This window comes from Phyllostomus discolor, chromosome Y (genome assembly GCF_004126475.2).
Source record: "Phyllostomus discolor isolate MPI-MPIP mPhyDis1 chromosome Y, mPhyDis1.pri.v3, whole genome shotgun sequence".
Taxonomy (NCBI): domain Eukaryota; kingdom Metazoa; phylum Chordata; class Mammalia; order Chiroptera; family Phyllostomidae; genus Phyllostomus; species Phyllostomus discolor.
The window spans coordinates 3,859,537-3,877,961 of record NC_050199.1 but is presented as its reverse complement, the minus strand read 5'-3'; positions in this window follow the sequence as shown (position 1 = coordinate 3,877,961).

The following is an 18,425-nucleotide window of genomic DNA, read 5'->3' as shown; positions in this document are numbered from 1 at the left end:
TGGGTTGCAGGACATAACCCCCAGCAACCACACATTGATGTTTCTCTCTCTCTATCTCTATCTCCCTCCCTTCCCTCCCTAAAAATAAATAAATTAAAAATCTTTAAAAAAATGGATAGATCTTTCAAACAAAATACCAACAAGGATATTGTGACATTGAACAATGCCTTAGATGAAATAGGCTTAATTGACATATATAGAGCCTTTCATCCCAAGAAGCAAAATACACATTCTTTTCAAATGCACATAGAACATTTTCAAAAATAGACCACATGATAGGACACAGAGCAAGCCTCAACAAATTCAAAAGAATTGAAATAATACCAAGCATTTTCCCTGACCACAGGGTACTAAAACTAGAAACCAGCCTCAAGGAAAAAAAAAAAACTCAAAACACTCAAACTCATGGAGATTGAATAGCATGCTATTAAACATGAATGGGTCAAGAATGAAATTAGGGAAGAAATCAAAAGGTTTCTGGAAACCAACAAAAATGAACTCACAATAACCCAAAACTAATGGGACACAGCAAAGACAGTCCTGAGAGTGAAGTTCATAGCAATACAGGCCCACCTGAAAAAGAAATATTTCAAACAAGCAACCTAACTCTACATCTAAAAGAACTTCAGGAACAACAATGAAGACAGCCCAGAGCAAGTAGAAAGAAGGAAATAACCATGATCAGAGCAGAATTAAACAATATGGAGACTAAAAGCACAATTCTAAGGATCAATGAGTCCAGAAGCTGGTTCTTTGAAAAGATAACCAAAATCAGCAAGCCTTTAAGCAGACCCATCAAGAAAAAAAGAGAGAAGACCCAAATAAACACAATCAGAAATGAAAGAGAGATTACAAGTGATAACACAGAAATGAGGATTGTAAGGAATTACTATGAAGAACTATATACCAAGAAATTTGAAAACCTAGGTGAAATAAAAAAATTCCTAGAAGACATAATCTTCCAAAACTTAATAAAGAAGAAGCAGAAAGCCTGAACAGACCAGTAACAGCTGATGAAATTGAAACAGTATCAAAAAACTCCCTACACACAAAACCCTGGACCAGAATGCTTTACAGGAGAATTTTTACACAGCATTTAAGAAAGAGCTATCCTCCATCCTCCACTGATTATTCTAAATAATTCAAGAAGATGGAAGACTCCCAAACTGTTTTTATGAATCCAGTATCATCCTAATCCCAAAGCCAGATAAAGACACAACAAAGAAAGAAAACTTCAGGCCAATATCGCTGATGAATGTAGATGCTAAAATCCTCAACAAAATACTGGCAAACCACATCCAGCAATATATTAAACAGATCATACCCCATGACCAAGTTGGACTCAAATCAGTAAACATAATAAACCACATAAAACAAATGACAAAAATCACATGATCATATCAATAGATACAGAAAAAGCATTTGATAAGGTACAACACCCATTTATGATAAAAACATTCAGCAAGCTGGGAATAGAGGGAGCACTCCTCAACATAATAAAGGCCAGATATGTGAGCCCTACAGCCAACATCATACTCACTGGACAAAATCTCAGAGCTTTCCCACTAAGATTGGGAATAAGACAAGAATGCCCACTTTAACCACTCCTATTCAACATGGTACTGGAAGTCCTAGCCACAGCAATCAGTCAAGAAAAGGAAATAAAAGGCATTCATATTATGAAGGAAAAAGTGAAACTGTCATTGTTCACAGATTATATGATAGTGTACATAGAAAATCCTTTATACTCCACCAGAAAACTATTCAACCTAATAAATGAATCTGGCAAAACAGCAGGATGCAAAGTCAATACTCAGAAATCGGAGACATTTTTGTACACCAACAATGAAATATCAGAAACAGAAATCAGGAAAAAAATTCCACTTGATATAGCAACAAGAAAAATCAAATACCTAGGAATAAACCTACCAAGGAGGTAAAAGACCTGTACTCAGAAAACTATACAACACTGAACAAAGAAATTAAAGAAGACACAAACAAATGAAAACATGTAACAGGCTCATGGATTGGAAGAATTAACATTATCAAAATGGCCTTATGCCCAAAGCAATTTATAGATTCAATGCAATCCCTATTAAAGTTCCAATGACATATTTCACAGATAGAGAACAAACATGTGAGAAATTTATATGGAACCATAAACAACTCAAATACTGCAGCAATTTTCAGAAAGAAGAACAAAGTATGAGGGATCAAAATACCTAATATCAAACTGTATTACAAGACAACACTATGACAACAACCTGGTGTTGTCATAAGAACAGACACATGGACCAATGGAACAGAACAGAGATCCCAGAAGTAAACCCAAGTCTCTACAGCCAATTAATATTTGGCAAAGGGAAAAGAAACACAAAATGGAGTAAAAAGAGCCTCTTCAACAAATGGTGTTGGGAGAGCTGGGCAGCTACATGCAAAAAAATAAAACCCAGGCACCAACATACCCCATACACAAAAATAAACTCAAGGGGCATAAAAGCCTTAAATATAAGTCATGATGTTATAAAAGTCCTACAGGAAACCATTGGCAGGAAAATCTCAGATATTCCACGCAGCAACATCTTCACTGATATGTCCCCTAGAGCAAGGGACATAAAGGAGATAATAAACAAATGGGATCTCATCAAATTAAAAAGCAACTGCATGGCTAAAGAAAACAGCATTAAAATTAAAAGAAACCCCATTATGTGGGAAAACATATTTGCCAATGATACCTTGGACAAGGGTTTGGTCTCCAAAATATATAAAAAACTCACATAATTCCACTCCAGGAAGAAAAAAAAAACAATTAAAAATGGGCAAAAGACTTCTCCAAAGAGGACATACAGAGGGTCCAGAGACATATGAAAGGATTCTCAGCATCACTAGCCATCAGAGAGATGCAAATTAAAACCACAATGAGGTACCACTTCACACTGCTCAGAATGGCCATCACAAACATGTGTTAGAAAGGATGCGGAGAAAAGGGAACCCTAGTGTCTATTGATGGGAATGCAGACTGGTGCAGCCACTGTGGAAAATAGCATGGAATTTCCTCAGAAAGCTAAATATGGAACTGCCTTTTGACCTGCCAATTCCACTGCTGGGATTATATCCTAAGAGCCCTGAAACACACATTCAAAAGAACCTTTGCACCCCAATGTTCACAGCAGCACAATTAACAATAGCCAAGTGCTGGAAGTGGAAACTGAGAATACACTACTACTCACAATAGCAGCAAACATTAAATATTTAGGGAAAAATCTAGAGATAAAAGATATGGAAGACTTATCCACCAACAACTATAAAATATTGCTGAGATAAATGAAAGAACACATTCATAAAGGGAGAGATAAAAACTTGACATGGGCCAGGATGCTGAGTATTGTTGAGATGCCAATTACCTCCAAACTGCTTTATATCAGTTGATTTCATAGAGACGTTATCAAATTCCAAAAGGCTTTTTTTTTGGTAAATACTGATGAACTGATTCTAAAATTTCTAAATAGCCATATACTAGAGCAAGCTAAGTGCTCATCGTTAAATGACTTGATCTAAAAACCATCATACATTTACACAATGGAATACTTATGCAGAATAAAGAATTGAAGAGATCCACCCTTCACAACAGCATGGATGGAACTGGAAAGCATTATGATAAATGAAATATACCATGTGATGAATGGCATACAACCATATGATCTCACCCTTAAGTGGTTTCTAATCAACAAAACAAACAAGCAAGCAAAATATAACCAGAGACATTGAAATTAGGAACAAACTGACTAACCAGAGGGGAGGTGGAAGGGGATAATGAGGGGAAAGGATAATGGAAAGGGGAAACATCAATAAAAGCCACATGGAGAAAACCAAGGTGGAGTGGTATCAGGGGAGGTAGGTGGGGATGTCTGGGGTAAAGGAGGAGTGGTTAGAGGAATTTGGAGACAACTGTACTTGAACAACAATAAAAAATATGTTAAAGAAAACAAGTAAAGTAATTTGACAGTGGTAAAACAAACAAGATCCTATGCATCTCAATGATCAAAGTGGTGTTACTTACAATAGACAAGTGCTGGAAGCAGCCTAAGTGCCATCAATAAATGGGTGGATCAAAAAAGCTGTGGTATATCTGTACAATGAAATAGTAGTCATGCATTAAAAAGGAGGAAATCTTACTTTGGGGGACAGCATAGACCTGGAGAACATCATGCCAAGTTAAACAGGCCAGTGGATGAATGACAAATAGCATATGCTCACATATATATGAGAATGGAATGCAGTGAACCCAATAAACCTGGGAGCACAGTGGAAACAGTAGCATAGGCATATGGACAGAAGGAGCTGTCAGAGGGGTGGTGAGGGGGTCTTGATGAAAGAAGGTGACAGGAGTAGGCAGAGAACATGTATGCCTGATCCATGGACATGGACAGCAGTGTGGTACAGACACAGGGAAGGGAGTATTGAGTTAGCTGGAGGTGGCAAGGTGAGGAAGCATGGGGACATGTGTAAGTGCCAGCAATAGAAATTTAAAAAATTAAAAATAAGTAAAATCTTTACAATGTTCTTTATTGTATATAAGAGAATTGTAGTTGGTTAGCATGGGTTAGTGCTTATTCATTCAAAATGGAGCGCCATTTCACATGTGTCTTTGTATTCCCTGAAACTGTGAAATTGCAATTCACGTTTCATGGTGATACTTAGTGTGGTTTATGGAAAGTTCTACAGTGCTTTGATTCTTACTGTTTTTGGTTATAGTGATACAGGAATATCTTTAGTGCATTGTGTACCTGGGTAACTGCTATGTTTAAAAGTCAAGTCAGAAATTGTTTTAGGTAATAATCTGCAACAACCAGTAAACAAGTGCTACAAATATAATGAACTTGTGTGACTGTAAATAATTTTGTGTTATAATCATCAAGGTTGCTGAGTGGAAGTTAACACTTGCAACCATTAAAAATAATTGTGTTAGTGGCAGGGGTGCTTATTATTGTCATATACATAATTTTGATTGTATTGCAATATACGTTTACCAAGTGAATATGTTGTGCACGTTAATTAGGTGTCAAATATATTTCAGTTTTGAGAATATGATCTCAAAAATTACAGTCATACTATACTATGTGTTTATTAGCCCGTTGGCCCTAAATAATACACCTCTTGAAGAGAAATTGTGAGGGGAAGTTGGGAGGTTGGTCTGAGGCGTTGGTAGGTGGAGTTCGGTAAACGGGAGTCGTTTCGCAACTGCTGTGCGTGCTGAGTGCATGATGAGCAAAGCAGAGGTGTGATTTTACCAAATGAACTAGTACCAAAAGAACTATCCTTTTGGGATAAAGCAGTGGAGAATTACTGAGAAGAGGATAATTATTTTCAACGTGGAGAGAAAACCCAAGATTTTTTTTTTTTTAGGATCTATTTATTCATAGGGGTTTGTGTCCTAAGACAGTAACGAAAGCCAGTCTTCGGCTTTCAGTCACTCCCAACATGCCTTGCAGTTCCCACCGTTAAACTGGCCTTTTCCGGCCTTCTCCTGAAAGTACAGTGGTAGGTAAAATGGCAGCTCCTTACGAGAAGTTTCCGGAGAAACCGAGGTAAGCTGGCTGGGAGACGTGAACTGGCAAGGAAAAGTGGTAGAGATAGCTGAGGGTGGATTCGGAGGCTGTGCAGACGGGAAGCGTAAACAATACCTTCTCTCTGGGTCCAAAATGGCGAGGCAATACTAAATGTATGTTTTGTGGCCAAACTGGAAGCAACACGCCCTAGCGTGAGAGCAATTTCCTCTCATCTCTACTAACACTAGGAGACAACAATTTAGGAACCATTACTGCTGCAATATTAAGGGTACTATATGGGTTTGTATTCCAGCCACAAAAAGAACAGGGCCGCCTTGAAGAAAGATAAACGGAAAAAAAGAAGGCAAGACGTTGCCCGACGAAGAGACTCAGGTAACAGACTCTTCTCCCAATTTTCTGTTTGTGACATTATTACCATCTCCATCCACAGCATTTCCATAACTTAAAACTGTGTTATTAGAAACAGCCCAAGTACAGTATCTGGAAAACACTTGCAGTTACTGGTATGTAGTGCCAAATAAAGTTTTAGTACAGACATATATGAAATACTAGCTTATTAAAGAGATGAAAAGATACGCTGAACCAAATGATTATATGTATTTCTAAAATATCAAATATTACAACACCTTAAAACTACAGCTGCTAGCTCAGATCTAGCAACACAGTATACACCAATTTGTTTCTTTTTATAAACTCTGAGCCTCCAACATTTTAATTATATGTTGTGCAACTTTTTCCCAATATGGAGCGCAAATACAATTACACAGCCTATTCAAATCTATATTAATGAAACTTTAGCTTTATATATAGAAAATACTCACAATATAACTTTTCTACAATTAAATATAACTACATTCTTGACATTTATACATGCTCTTCTACTTTGGACCTATCCTTCTTTATCCTTTTTCTTCTTTCAAAAAAAAATTACATTATCTTTGTTTCTACAGCTCAACATCATATTATTTGGCCTTAACATTGCACAACCTAATCTTTCTGAAAAAACCACAAAACTTAGAACTATTTTTTCAACGTGGTTAAAAATGAATATGCAAATACTGAAATCACACAACAGTACTAGATTGTAATCAGTGTCATCAACATTTTCCACAATATGCTTATTAATTTTCAGACACTTCACAAAGTACAAACACTTAACCTGAAATATCATCTTCCTCTACTTTCTTTCTCTTCTTTCTATCTTTCCATTGTACAGACAGTAAGACTAACAAAGACACATCAATTTGTTGTCCCACTTATTGGCACATCATTGCTTGGTTCTTGCATGTGTCCTGACCAACTATAAAATCTGCAACCTTAGTGCATTCAGATGACTCTAATTAAAAAGAGTTAAGCAGGTTTCTAGTGCTGTGAAAAACATTCCTCTGTCCACACCACACAGAGGGAAATAGAAACAGTCATAGTAGTTTCATTTTCCATTGCTGTTCCCAGGTAATTATTTCAGTAGAATTTAGATATTTGTAACTGAAGTGCATCCACTCACAAGATGTAATGGCATCTTTCTATTATTAGTTCAAAACTGTACATTATAAGCAGGACAAAACATCAAGGACAAAAAGGAAACATTCAGTTATTTATACTTGTATTTTATTTTATTTTTTCATTCCTAAAATTCTCCTCTTTCCTAAATTGGTTATATATGTTCTTCATCCACATGAGTTAAAAAAAAACTTTCTCTTTTCCCTACATTTACTATATTCAGTAATTATCTGTTAATATTTTTTTTATTTTCTGAAATGAATAAATATCAAGCTGTTCTACAAAGTCAGGTGGATAAGTTCCTTTGGTACTTATTTTGTTGAAGAAACAGGTAACTAACTTTGCTCAGGATTATGCATTATAGTTAATGCTATAAACAAAGCTAAGCAGCTGTCCCAGTTTTGCTACTTTGACTCACATACTTACTTCATGACCCTTAATAAATACTATGAAATAAGAAACTTCTGTGCATTTGTTGTAGCACGTGGATGTGCAAACACTACCCAAAGTCTAGAATACAGAGAGTATATCCATGTCAATAAATTGGCTGATGATGGGAACAAATTTCTGGAATATTGATTTGTGAATTATAGGTATCTGTTTTGGCACCTGTTCTGCCTTACAAAATATGAAATAAACTGTTACATACTAATATAACACAAGTATTAAAAGGAAGTTGAAAAACTACATAGCACATTTAGATAAATTGTATTTACATGTATGCTTACATACATTTGATTATCCCTATAGAGAACATGCCTCTTTGGAACTGTTTGTAATCACCTCTGTGGAGTGTGAATTGTATTTCAGGGCCTAGAGGTACTTGAGTGAGTCAACAGATATTTTTTGAGTATCAGCTATGTCTAATCAGATGGAATCCTTTTATAAATAAACAATATCTTCTGTGCCAGCTTAGGTGATTTATTTATCTGAATAATTTTGTGATTTAGGGATTACCCTCCTTTTGTGTGTGCTCTTTTCTTTTAATTTTATGTACTGAAATAATAAAAATAAATGGGCTTAGAAACACAAATTAAGTAGGACTGGGTGAGCCTTTGGTTAGACATATCACCAATGTATGTCAGACATACTAAATCATTGTCTTTTAAGCTTACTCTCTCCTGAATTACAGTAGTTTTTGTTGCATTTCTTTATAAGGTTTCTTAAGTTTCTCTTCTGTCCCCTATCTGTACTCTTACTACTTTTCTCCATCTCAAATTTATATAGAATGAGACATGATTTTTTCTTGTAGAAAAAATAATTTTTTCTTATTTTCATTTTGACAATGTTCCGGTATGCAGAAAATTGAAAAACTAGGAAACATCTATGATTTGTTTCTCTAGATTTTCCACTTAACAGTTTTCTTCTCTCATTTGCTCTCCAAGTTTATGTATATGAACACATAAACATTCATATTCATTTTTTCTGAATATTTTACATCAATTTCAGATACAGGATTTTTAATACCAAAACACTTTAGCTTCATTTGCAAAGATTAAGGACATTTTCCTACAAACCATAGCACCTAGTTTGCATATATGTAAATGAAGAATTCAATAAAATATATACTACTATTAAATATCTAAGATCCGTATACATGTATAACCAGACATACTGTATTTTGCCACGTATAATGCCCAAATTTTTGAGAGAAAAATAGGGATGTGCATCATACATGGGCAGTACATGAAATACCTTATGTCTCTTCTTGTGTTTTATAATTATATGTTCCATAAAATTTCTTACATCATAATATGTTCAAAACTACTGTGTTTTTCAGACTTTCAGATCACTTCTGCCCCCAAATGTGGGAGGAAAATGAGGATGCCTCCTTTAGTCCAAATGTAGCTTACCTGGCTAGTAAATGTAGTTTACATTTACATTGGTGAAATATTATGTATTTGTGTTATTAAACATTTTACAACATTTTTTGCTTCAAATTTTTTTTCCTATTTCCTTCTCTAAAACCTAGGTGCATCTTATGGTGTGATATGTCTTACAGTCCTAAAAATATGGTAAATGCTAAAATTCCTTTCTAATACAAAAGACAACTATCTAAATATAAATAAATAACTAATTGAATTAAAGAATTAAAATGAAAGTTTTTTTCCACAAAAGTTTAGGCCAAAAATGTGGATGTGCATTACATACAAGAGTTCATTATATACAACAAAATATGGTATACTGAGAGGAACTCCACCCCTCAAAGTCCTCCAGGTCGAGGATGAGCTGGCCCAGACACAGGCTGTCTGAGGGGCAAAGGGACTGGTGATACCTGTAGTGGAGAATGCCCCGAACCATTCTCCGAAATGGCTTTTATTAACATGGGTGTGTGCAGGGCTATATTGCATACATGCATAGCTCATCAATCAATGTCAACAGGCTATAGTGACAGAAAACATTTGATTTGTAGATAACAATTGAAGGAACACAGAGACCTGCCTCAGGTCAGGGTCTGTTAGATGTGCTGACACCAGATGGTGATAAGGCATGGTTCATGAGCTTAGGAGTTTACTCTCTTGTGCTTTGAACCTAAGCATCTTGTTTATCACAACAGGCTATACAAAAGCAAAGCAAGCCTCAAGGGATACAATGTATTCATGAGGCCTGATTTCTAACAGGAACCTTGGTACTAACATCATGTGACACCTGCCTCCTGCATTCCTGGTTGTCTGATCAAGTCTACCAGCCATCTTTCACGGCCTACCTTGGGCGGAGCTAAAGTGTCTGATACCACACAGAGTGGTCCCTAACCATATATGTTACATGTTATATGTTTAAACAGGATTGATTGTTTTGAAAAGTTGACATCAGTTATGAAATCTAATAATATGCCTTGTCTTTTGGATTTGTCCAATTATGTTCTCATGTACATTTTAAATGGCAAAAAGAATATTGCATACTTCTTCCTACAAATGTCAGGAAGTCTGTAGTATAAGATTCCTCACTTTTGGTCGTATAAGTGTGCTTAAAATTGTGTTATGAATGTTTGTGCCTCTCACACATTTATAGGTTGAAATTGCAAACCCTCTCACACATTTATAGGTTGAAATTGCATTATTCCAAAATAATGATATTAAGACATAGGACCTTTGGAGGTGATTAGTCATAATGATGGGAACCCTGAAGGATGAGATTACAGCCTTTATTAAAGAGGTCTGAGAAAGCTCCTTTGTCCCTCTCATCATAATAGGATATGGTATTAATGTGGGCCTTCAACTGATCATGCTTACAACTTAACCTTAAACATCTAGTCCCCAGAATTATGAGAAATAAATTTTTGTTACTTATAATCCCCCTAGACTGCAGTATTTTTTTATAGCAGCCAAGTGGATTAAGGCAGAAAATCAGTAGCAAAAAGTGTGGGTGCTGCCATAACAGATTCCTAAAATATGGAGTAGCTTTACAACTGGATAATGGGCACAGGAGTTTGGAGGTATGTGCTAGGAATGTTAAACCTACATTGCCATGATTATAGTGTTAAGGGCAATTGTCCTAAGGGCTTAGGATGACAGGAGAGCTGCTGAGAGAACATCACTGTTCTTAGAGAATGTGTGAGTGGTTGCAAATAGAAGTTGGCAGAAGTAGAAACAGTGAAAGTTACTCAGATGAGATACTAGATGCAAATGAGGAACATATTGGACAGTGGAGGAGAAGCCACCCTTGTTACAAAAACCAAAGAGTTTGACTGGATTGTGTTTATATATGGTGATTTGTGGAAGGTTGAAATTGTGAGTGATAAACTTGAATGTTTGGGTGAAGAAATATCTAAGCAAACTGTTGAAAGAAGGCTGATTTCTCTTGAATGCTTACAGAAGCTGTGAAAGAAGAGAAATTATTTGAAGATGAAAATTTTGATAACAAAGGAATGAGAAACTGTCAGCTTATCCTTATTGGAACAAAAGAGAAAATATGCTTGGATGAGAACAGGAGGGTTTCTCTGAATTTGATGAGGAGAATGATAAGAGTCACGCAGCAGTAGCTAGGAGCTATTATTATTCGTCAAGACTAGGGAGGATTGGTCAATTATGTAAACAGAAGCCAGGAACAGTTGAAGAAGGACCAGGAGATCTTGGGAGCTATTCCTTGCAATGTGTAAGAGCCTGAGGGGCAGAATATTTTCAAAACAAAGCTCTCTCTGCTAGGGCAGTGCCAAGCAGAGCTGAGAATGTGTGGAAACACTCCACATCTCTGACCAGTAAAGCTACAGATGCCTAGAAAAGCCTCAGGAACAGGATTAAAAAATGTGAGAGCTTTGGAAAGACTTGACCCAGCAATATGATGAGGACAGTGCATTCCACAGTCTTGGAGGTGTAGGGAGTGTTGTACCACAGCACCACTGGGCCTTGAAGTTTTGAATTTGCTCCAGGCTTGTGACTCACTTTCTTGTTTCCCTTTTGAAAATGTCTATGCTAAATCTCTTCCACCATTGTACACTAGAAGCACATAACATGTTTGGTTTCACAGGTTTATTTATAGCCGAGACAAATGTGCCTCAGAATGAATCATATTTTGAGTCTGATTGAGATCTGATTTAGATATTTTGATACAAACAGAATCCTGAGAGTGGAGAGAGAGCCATCACCCAACCATTCTGGTAGCCCCATCTTAGAACTCGTTTGCAGAACTGAGAACTTTCTGTTGTTCATAAGTCACCTAGTCTGTGGTATTTTGTTAACAGCACCTTCAGTGGACCATGATAGAGTGGTGTTCACTATATCACTCTGATGTAAAAGTACATTTTCATTTTCCCCCTTTATAATTAACTAGTATTCATCTGCTGGATGATATTGAGATGTGTAAAAGTATCTTGTGCCTAATAACTTTTCCTTCTGTTTTTAGCTTCTTTGCTTAAACTAGTTTTTATAGTGGCTGTTTCAAAATGATGATTTCTCTTTTCATTGCCTTTCTTTTGTAAAAATATATGTTCCTACATATACGACCCTCCCTCACAGACAGTTTGAATATCACTATGGAGACATGGATTTTTTTAAGTACTTTCCACTAGCTGTATTATTTTTTTCAGTTATTATATTGTCCAAAAATTGGACTTTCGATACCTTTAGTGTTGGTAGGTTTAAAAAACATGTTTGTACCATTATTACAAAGATTAAAATTTTCATATGTTTAAATATTTCCAAATATTGATCAAAGAGTTGCAGTCCTTGATTAAAGAAACATTTAAATTTTCTTAGGAATGTCTCAGAATGAAGAAGAGGATATTACTGAAGAACAACTAAAAGAAGAAAAGTTGGAGATACAGAGGTCAGCAGAGATTTAAAAGCAAAAGTGATCTCAAGTTATTTTGTTGGACTTTTGTATGGCATTACTAATATTATTTGGTTTACAAAATGGTTCTACAATATTGATGATAATAAGGTAAACTGCATGTGTGGAGTCAAAAGGTATCCCATGTATCACATGGGGTTTTTTGTCAATACAGTGTACATTCACCTTAATTTTGTTGCAAACCTAATATTGCTGCACAACTAAAGTCTATTTTTTAAATAGAAAAATTTTAGTGAAAGAAATACATTTTCTAGTGTCGCAGGTTCAATTCCCAGTCAGGGCACATGCCTGGGTTGCAGGCCACGGCCCCCAGCAACCACACATTGATGTCTGCCTGTCTGTCTCTGTCTCTCTCTACCTCCCTCCCTTCCCTCTCTAAAAATAAATAAAATCTTAAAAAATATATATTTTCTTTAGCACTAAGCAAAAACTGAGTTATACAACATAATTTAAATTTATTGTGGGTCTGATATTCCAGCAAGGGAGAATATGCCTCCCTTTAATCTCAGGAACTCTTAAGTATAAAGGTGAGCTATAGAGGTCATATTTACATGAAAACTTTGAGTCACCTGTGACACAATGATGACAGAAATTTAAATGGCTTATATATTTCAGATGTATAAATTAACACTTAGAGTATAAGGTATGACTCCAAGTCATAAAGGTGATTGTTTCTCATTATTTATGTAAGCATTTGGTATATCCTACTAATCTACTTTCCTCATCTGTAAAATGAAGAAATCATTATATAATTTGTTTCTCCAAGGGTTTTTATGATATTAATTGATTATTTTAATTACTAATACCATATTTTATTTACTTTATTCAGGTGAAGTTTTTACTCTCCTTTCTTAATAATAAATGTATTGGGGTGGCATTGATTAACAAAATTATATAGGTTTCAAGAATACAAATCTAGATTGTACTGTGTGCCCACCACTCAAAGTGAAATCATCTTCCATCACAATATATGAGCCCCTCTAGTTGACCTTTAGTGTCCTATAACTACCCCTTTCCCTCTGATAACCACCAAACTCTTGTCTGGTGTTTATGAGTTTCATTTCTTTCTTTCTTTATCTTGTTTCTTTATTTGTTACTTTCTTTTTTTTAACTATTTTTTAAAAGATTTTTAATTATTTTTTAGAGAGGGAAGGGAGAGGGAGAGAGAGAGAGAGAAACATCAGTGTGTGCTTGCTAGGGGCCGTGGCCTGCAACCCAGGCATGTGCCCTGACTGGGAATCGAACCTGCGATGCTTTGGTTCACAGCCCATTGTCAATCAACTGAGCTACGCCAGCTAGGGCTTTATTTGTTACTTTCAGTTTAATACACATATTGGAGTGAAATCATATGATTATTGACCTTTTCTGGCTGACAAATTACTTTGCTTAGCATGCTTTTTCGAGGTACACCTGTGTTGTCATAAATGGCAGTATTTCATTTTCCTTATGACTAAGTACTTTTCCATTGTATATATGTACTACATCCTCTATTAAAGGGCATGTCAGTTGTTTCCATATCTTGTCCACCATGAATAATGCTGCAGTGAACTAGGAATGCATATCTCTTTGCAAATAAATGTTTTAAATTATTGGGGTACATACCCAGAGTAGAAGTTGCTCAGTCATATGAAAATTCTATTCTTAATTTTTTGAGGAATCTCCATACTGTTTTCATTGTGGCTGCACCAGTCTGCATTCCCACCAACAGGTTTTCTCCACAACCTCTACAACACTTGGTATTACCTGTCTTATTGGTAATAACCATACTAAGATGTATGAGGTAGTACCTCTTTGTAGTTTTGATTTGTATTCTCCTAATAACTTGTGAAGTTGAACATCTTTTCATATGTCTGTTGCCTCTTTACATGTCTTTTTGGAAAGAGTATGTGTTCTCATCCTCTACCATTTTTTAATTGGGTGGTTTGTTTCAGTTGTATGGCATTTATCTATTTCATATGTATATAAACCCAAAATATATAAGTATATGAAAAAAGATAGCAAATATCTTCTTCTCATTCAGCTGGTTACCTTTTTATTTTGTTCTCAGATTCTTCTGCTGTGCAGAATCCTTTTTGTTTTACCTTCTCTTGCCTTTGGGGTCAAATTTCATGAAATCATCTCTGACAGCAAGGCTTATGTAAACTATGTGTTCCTCTGTGAAATCTATTGTTTCAGGTCATATAGTTAGATCTTTGATTCACTTTGAGATAATTTTTGTACATGGTTGTGAGGGGGCTCTGCCTGCAGGGCCCCCCGCCAGCCACCATGTATGAGAATAAGTCTACCAAGACATGATCTGCCTGGGGAGGAAAGGTGGGCAATCTCTTAAAGGAGAAGGGCCAAGAACCTTTTCCTCAATGGGCTTTTATTGGGTTTGTTTTGCACAAAAATACAGGTAAAGCTCATTTGCCTTGTCAGGCAGTAAGGATCAAACAACACAACATACAAAGAGCTACAAGGGCTTATTCTGACTCAGGGTCTGTTAGCTAAGGGGCTATAGAACTTTGGGAAACAAACTCATTTCCTGCTCAGACACTTATCATTTAATTGAGAACATTCTTAGCAAAGCAGTTTTCACAAGATTTTAGGTTTTTTTCTTAGGCCTGATCAGCCGGGGAACCTACCCTTTCCAGCCCAGGGCTGCACCACCCTCTTTCATTGTTTCAGGCTTAAGTCAGGCAGGGGAAGTAAGGCAGCCGAGAGAATAGGACACTTCTTGCAGACAGAATGAGGGCTCAGGTTATGAGGGTCCATCACCTCCTTTTGCTGTAGATCCCCAAGTCCTTAACTGGGGGCCCTCATGATCATGCCTGTCTTAGTTGTCCCACACTTGAGGAACCTTACCCGTCATTGGCTAACCGATCATGCATTGGGGGCCAGGCAGGAGGAGGTAAAAGAGGCAGAGGCAGCACCCCTGCCAGGGAGATAAGCTTTGTCCCCTTAGTGGCTTATGGTCCAAAGGTGCCCACTCAGTGCTAGCCATGGTTGGGGGTTACAGCTTCTGAAACCAGACAGGCAGTTCCCAACACTTGGGGGCAAACTGTAAGCCTCCAATGGTTTCATTCCATTGCATGAGACTTTCCAATTATCCCAGAACCACTTACTGAAGAGGCTTTCTTTTACCCATTGGATGTTTTGGTTCATTTGTTGAAATTATTTGCCTGTGTGTGTTTCTAGGCTATCGCTTCTGTTCCATTGCTTTGTATATCTGCCTTTCTTCCAGTAGCACCGTGTTTTGATTTGTGTGATGCTTCCAACTTCATCAGGATTGATTTGGCTATTCTGGGTCTTTTGTAGTTTCCTACAAATCTGATGATTTTTGTTTTGTTTCTTTAAATAATGCCTCAGGATATTGATGGGTATTGCATTTATTAAATTAATTTTATTATTATTCTATTACACTTATCCCAACTTACCCCTTTGCCCCCTTCCATCCAGCCCTTCCCTGCCCCCCCAATCAATTCCCACCCTGTTGGTCATGTCCATGGGTCACTCATACATGTTCTTGGACTACTACTTTCCCCTTCTTTCCATTATTGTCCCTTGCCACTCTTCCCTCTGGTCACTCACAGTCTGTTTCATATTTCCATGCCTGTGGTTTTATTTTCTTTGTTACTTTGTTTTGTCAATTAGATTCCTCTTATAGATGAGACCATATGTATTTGTCTTTCACTACTGGGCCTATTTCACTTAGCATAATATTCTGTAGTTCCTTCTACCCTGTCACAAAGGGTAGGAGCTCCTTCTTTCTTTCTGCTGCATAATACTCTATTGTGTAAGTGTACCATAGTTTTTGATCCACTTATCTACTGATAAGTGGTGTCCCACAGTTTTAATTTGCATCTCTCTGATGGCTAGTGATGTTGAGCCTCTTTTCAAATGTCTCTGGGCCCTCTGTATGTCCTCCTTGTAGGAGCGTCTGTTCAGGTCCTTTCCATTTTTTAATTAGATTGTCGTCTTGGTGTTGAATTGTGTTAGTTCTTTACATATTTGGCAGGTCTACCCTTGTTCAAGGTGTCATTGGAAAATACATTCTTCCACATAGACAGCTCCCTTTTCATTTTGACTATGGTTTCTTTAGCTGTACATAAGCTTTTTAGTTTGACTACTTTTTGTAGTCCCATTTGTTTATTCTTCCTTTATTTCCCTTGCCCAGGAAGATATATTGCCCAAATACTATTACATGGGATATCTGAAACTTTTCTGACTATGTTTTCCTCTAGGGCTTTTACAGTGGCATAACATATTTTAGTCTTTTATCCATGTTCAATTTATTCCAGTATATGCTGTAAATTAGTGGCCTAGTTTCAGGGGTTTTTTGTGTGTAGCTGTCCATATCTCTAAACACCATTTATTGAAGAGTCTATTTTTACTCCACTGGATGCTCCTGCCCCCTTTGTCGAACATTTTCTGATGATAGAGACTTGGTTTTATTTCTGGGCTCTCTATTCTCTTTCATTGGTTTATGTGTCTGTTCTTATGGCAGTACCACACTGTTTTGATTACAGTGCCCTTGTAGTATAGTTTCATATCAGGTGTTGAGATCACTCCTACATTGTTCTCTTTTTCAAGAGTGCTGAGGCTATTCTGGGGGGGGGGGGTTGTTCTATATACATTCTTGAAATATTTTTTCTAGGTCTGTGAAATACGCCATTTGTGTTTTAATAGGAATTGTATTAAATCTATAGATTGCTTTGGGTAGTATGGACATTTTAATGATATTAATTCTTGCAGGCCATGAACACAGTATATGCTTCCATTTATTTGTGTCTTCCTTAATTTTGTTCTTCACTATTCTGTAGTTTTCCAGGTACAGTTATTTTACTTCCATAATCAAACTTATTCCTAGGTACTTTGTTTTTCTTGTTGCTATAGTAAATGGGGTTTTTTTCTGATTTGTTTCTGATATTTCATTGTTGGTGTACAAATATGCCATTGCTTTCTAAATACTGACTTTATATCCCATTGTTTTCCCAAATTTACTTATTAGGCCAAGGAATTTTTTGAAGGAGTCTTCAGGGTTTTATATATAGATAAATAAAACCATACACACACACACACACACACACACACACACACTACCACCATGTCATTTGCATATAATGACAGTTTTACTTCCTCCTTTTCCAGTTTGGATGCCCTTTATTTCTTATTCTTCTCTGATCACTGTGGCTACAACTTCCAATACTGTATTGAAAGAAGTGGTGAAAGCAGACACCCTTGTCTTGTTCCTGATCTTAGTGGAAAGCTTTTCTTTTTTGCTCATTGACTGTGATGGTAGCTGTAGGCTTCTCATATGTGGCCTTTCTAATGTTAATATATTCTCCCTCTTTTTCCACTTTGCTAAGTGTTTCTATTGTAATGGGTGCTTTCACTTTATCAAATGCTTTTTCAGTGTCTATTGATATGATCATGTGATTTTTATTCTTCATTTTGTTTATATGGTGTATTAGGTTGTTTGCAAGTATTGTACCATCCTTGCATCCCTGGAAAGAATCCCACTTGATCATGGTCTGTGGTCTTTTTAAAGTATTTATGAATCCAGATTGCCAGTATCTTGTTGAGGATTTTAGCATCTCTGTTCATCAGAGATATTTGCCTGTGGTTTTCTTTCTTTGTTGTGCCTTTACCTGGTTTTGGAATTAGGATGGTGCTGGTGTTGTAAAAAGAACTTGAGAGTCTTTTCCTTTTCTTGAGATTTTGGAATAGTTTGCACAGAATAGCAGTTACTTCTTCCTTAAATTTTTGGTAAACTTCACCTGTGAAGCCGCCTGGTGAAAGGCTGTTGTATGCCAGGAGTTTTATGATTACTGCTTTTAATTCACTCATTGTTATCAGTCTACTCAGGCTTTTGTGTCCTCTTGATCCAGTTTTGGTAGATTGTATGTTTCTAGAAATTTGTCTGTTTCTCACAGGTTGTCAACTTGTCTTACAATCTTTTGTATATTTGTGGTATTTGTTGTAATCTCTTTCACTTCTGATTTTATTTACTTGGGTCTTCTCTCTTTTTCTAGTTGAGACTGTTAAGGGCTTGTTGATTTTGTTTATCTTTTCAAAAAACAAGCT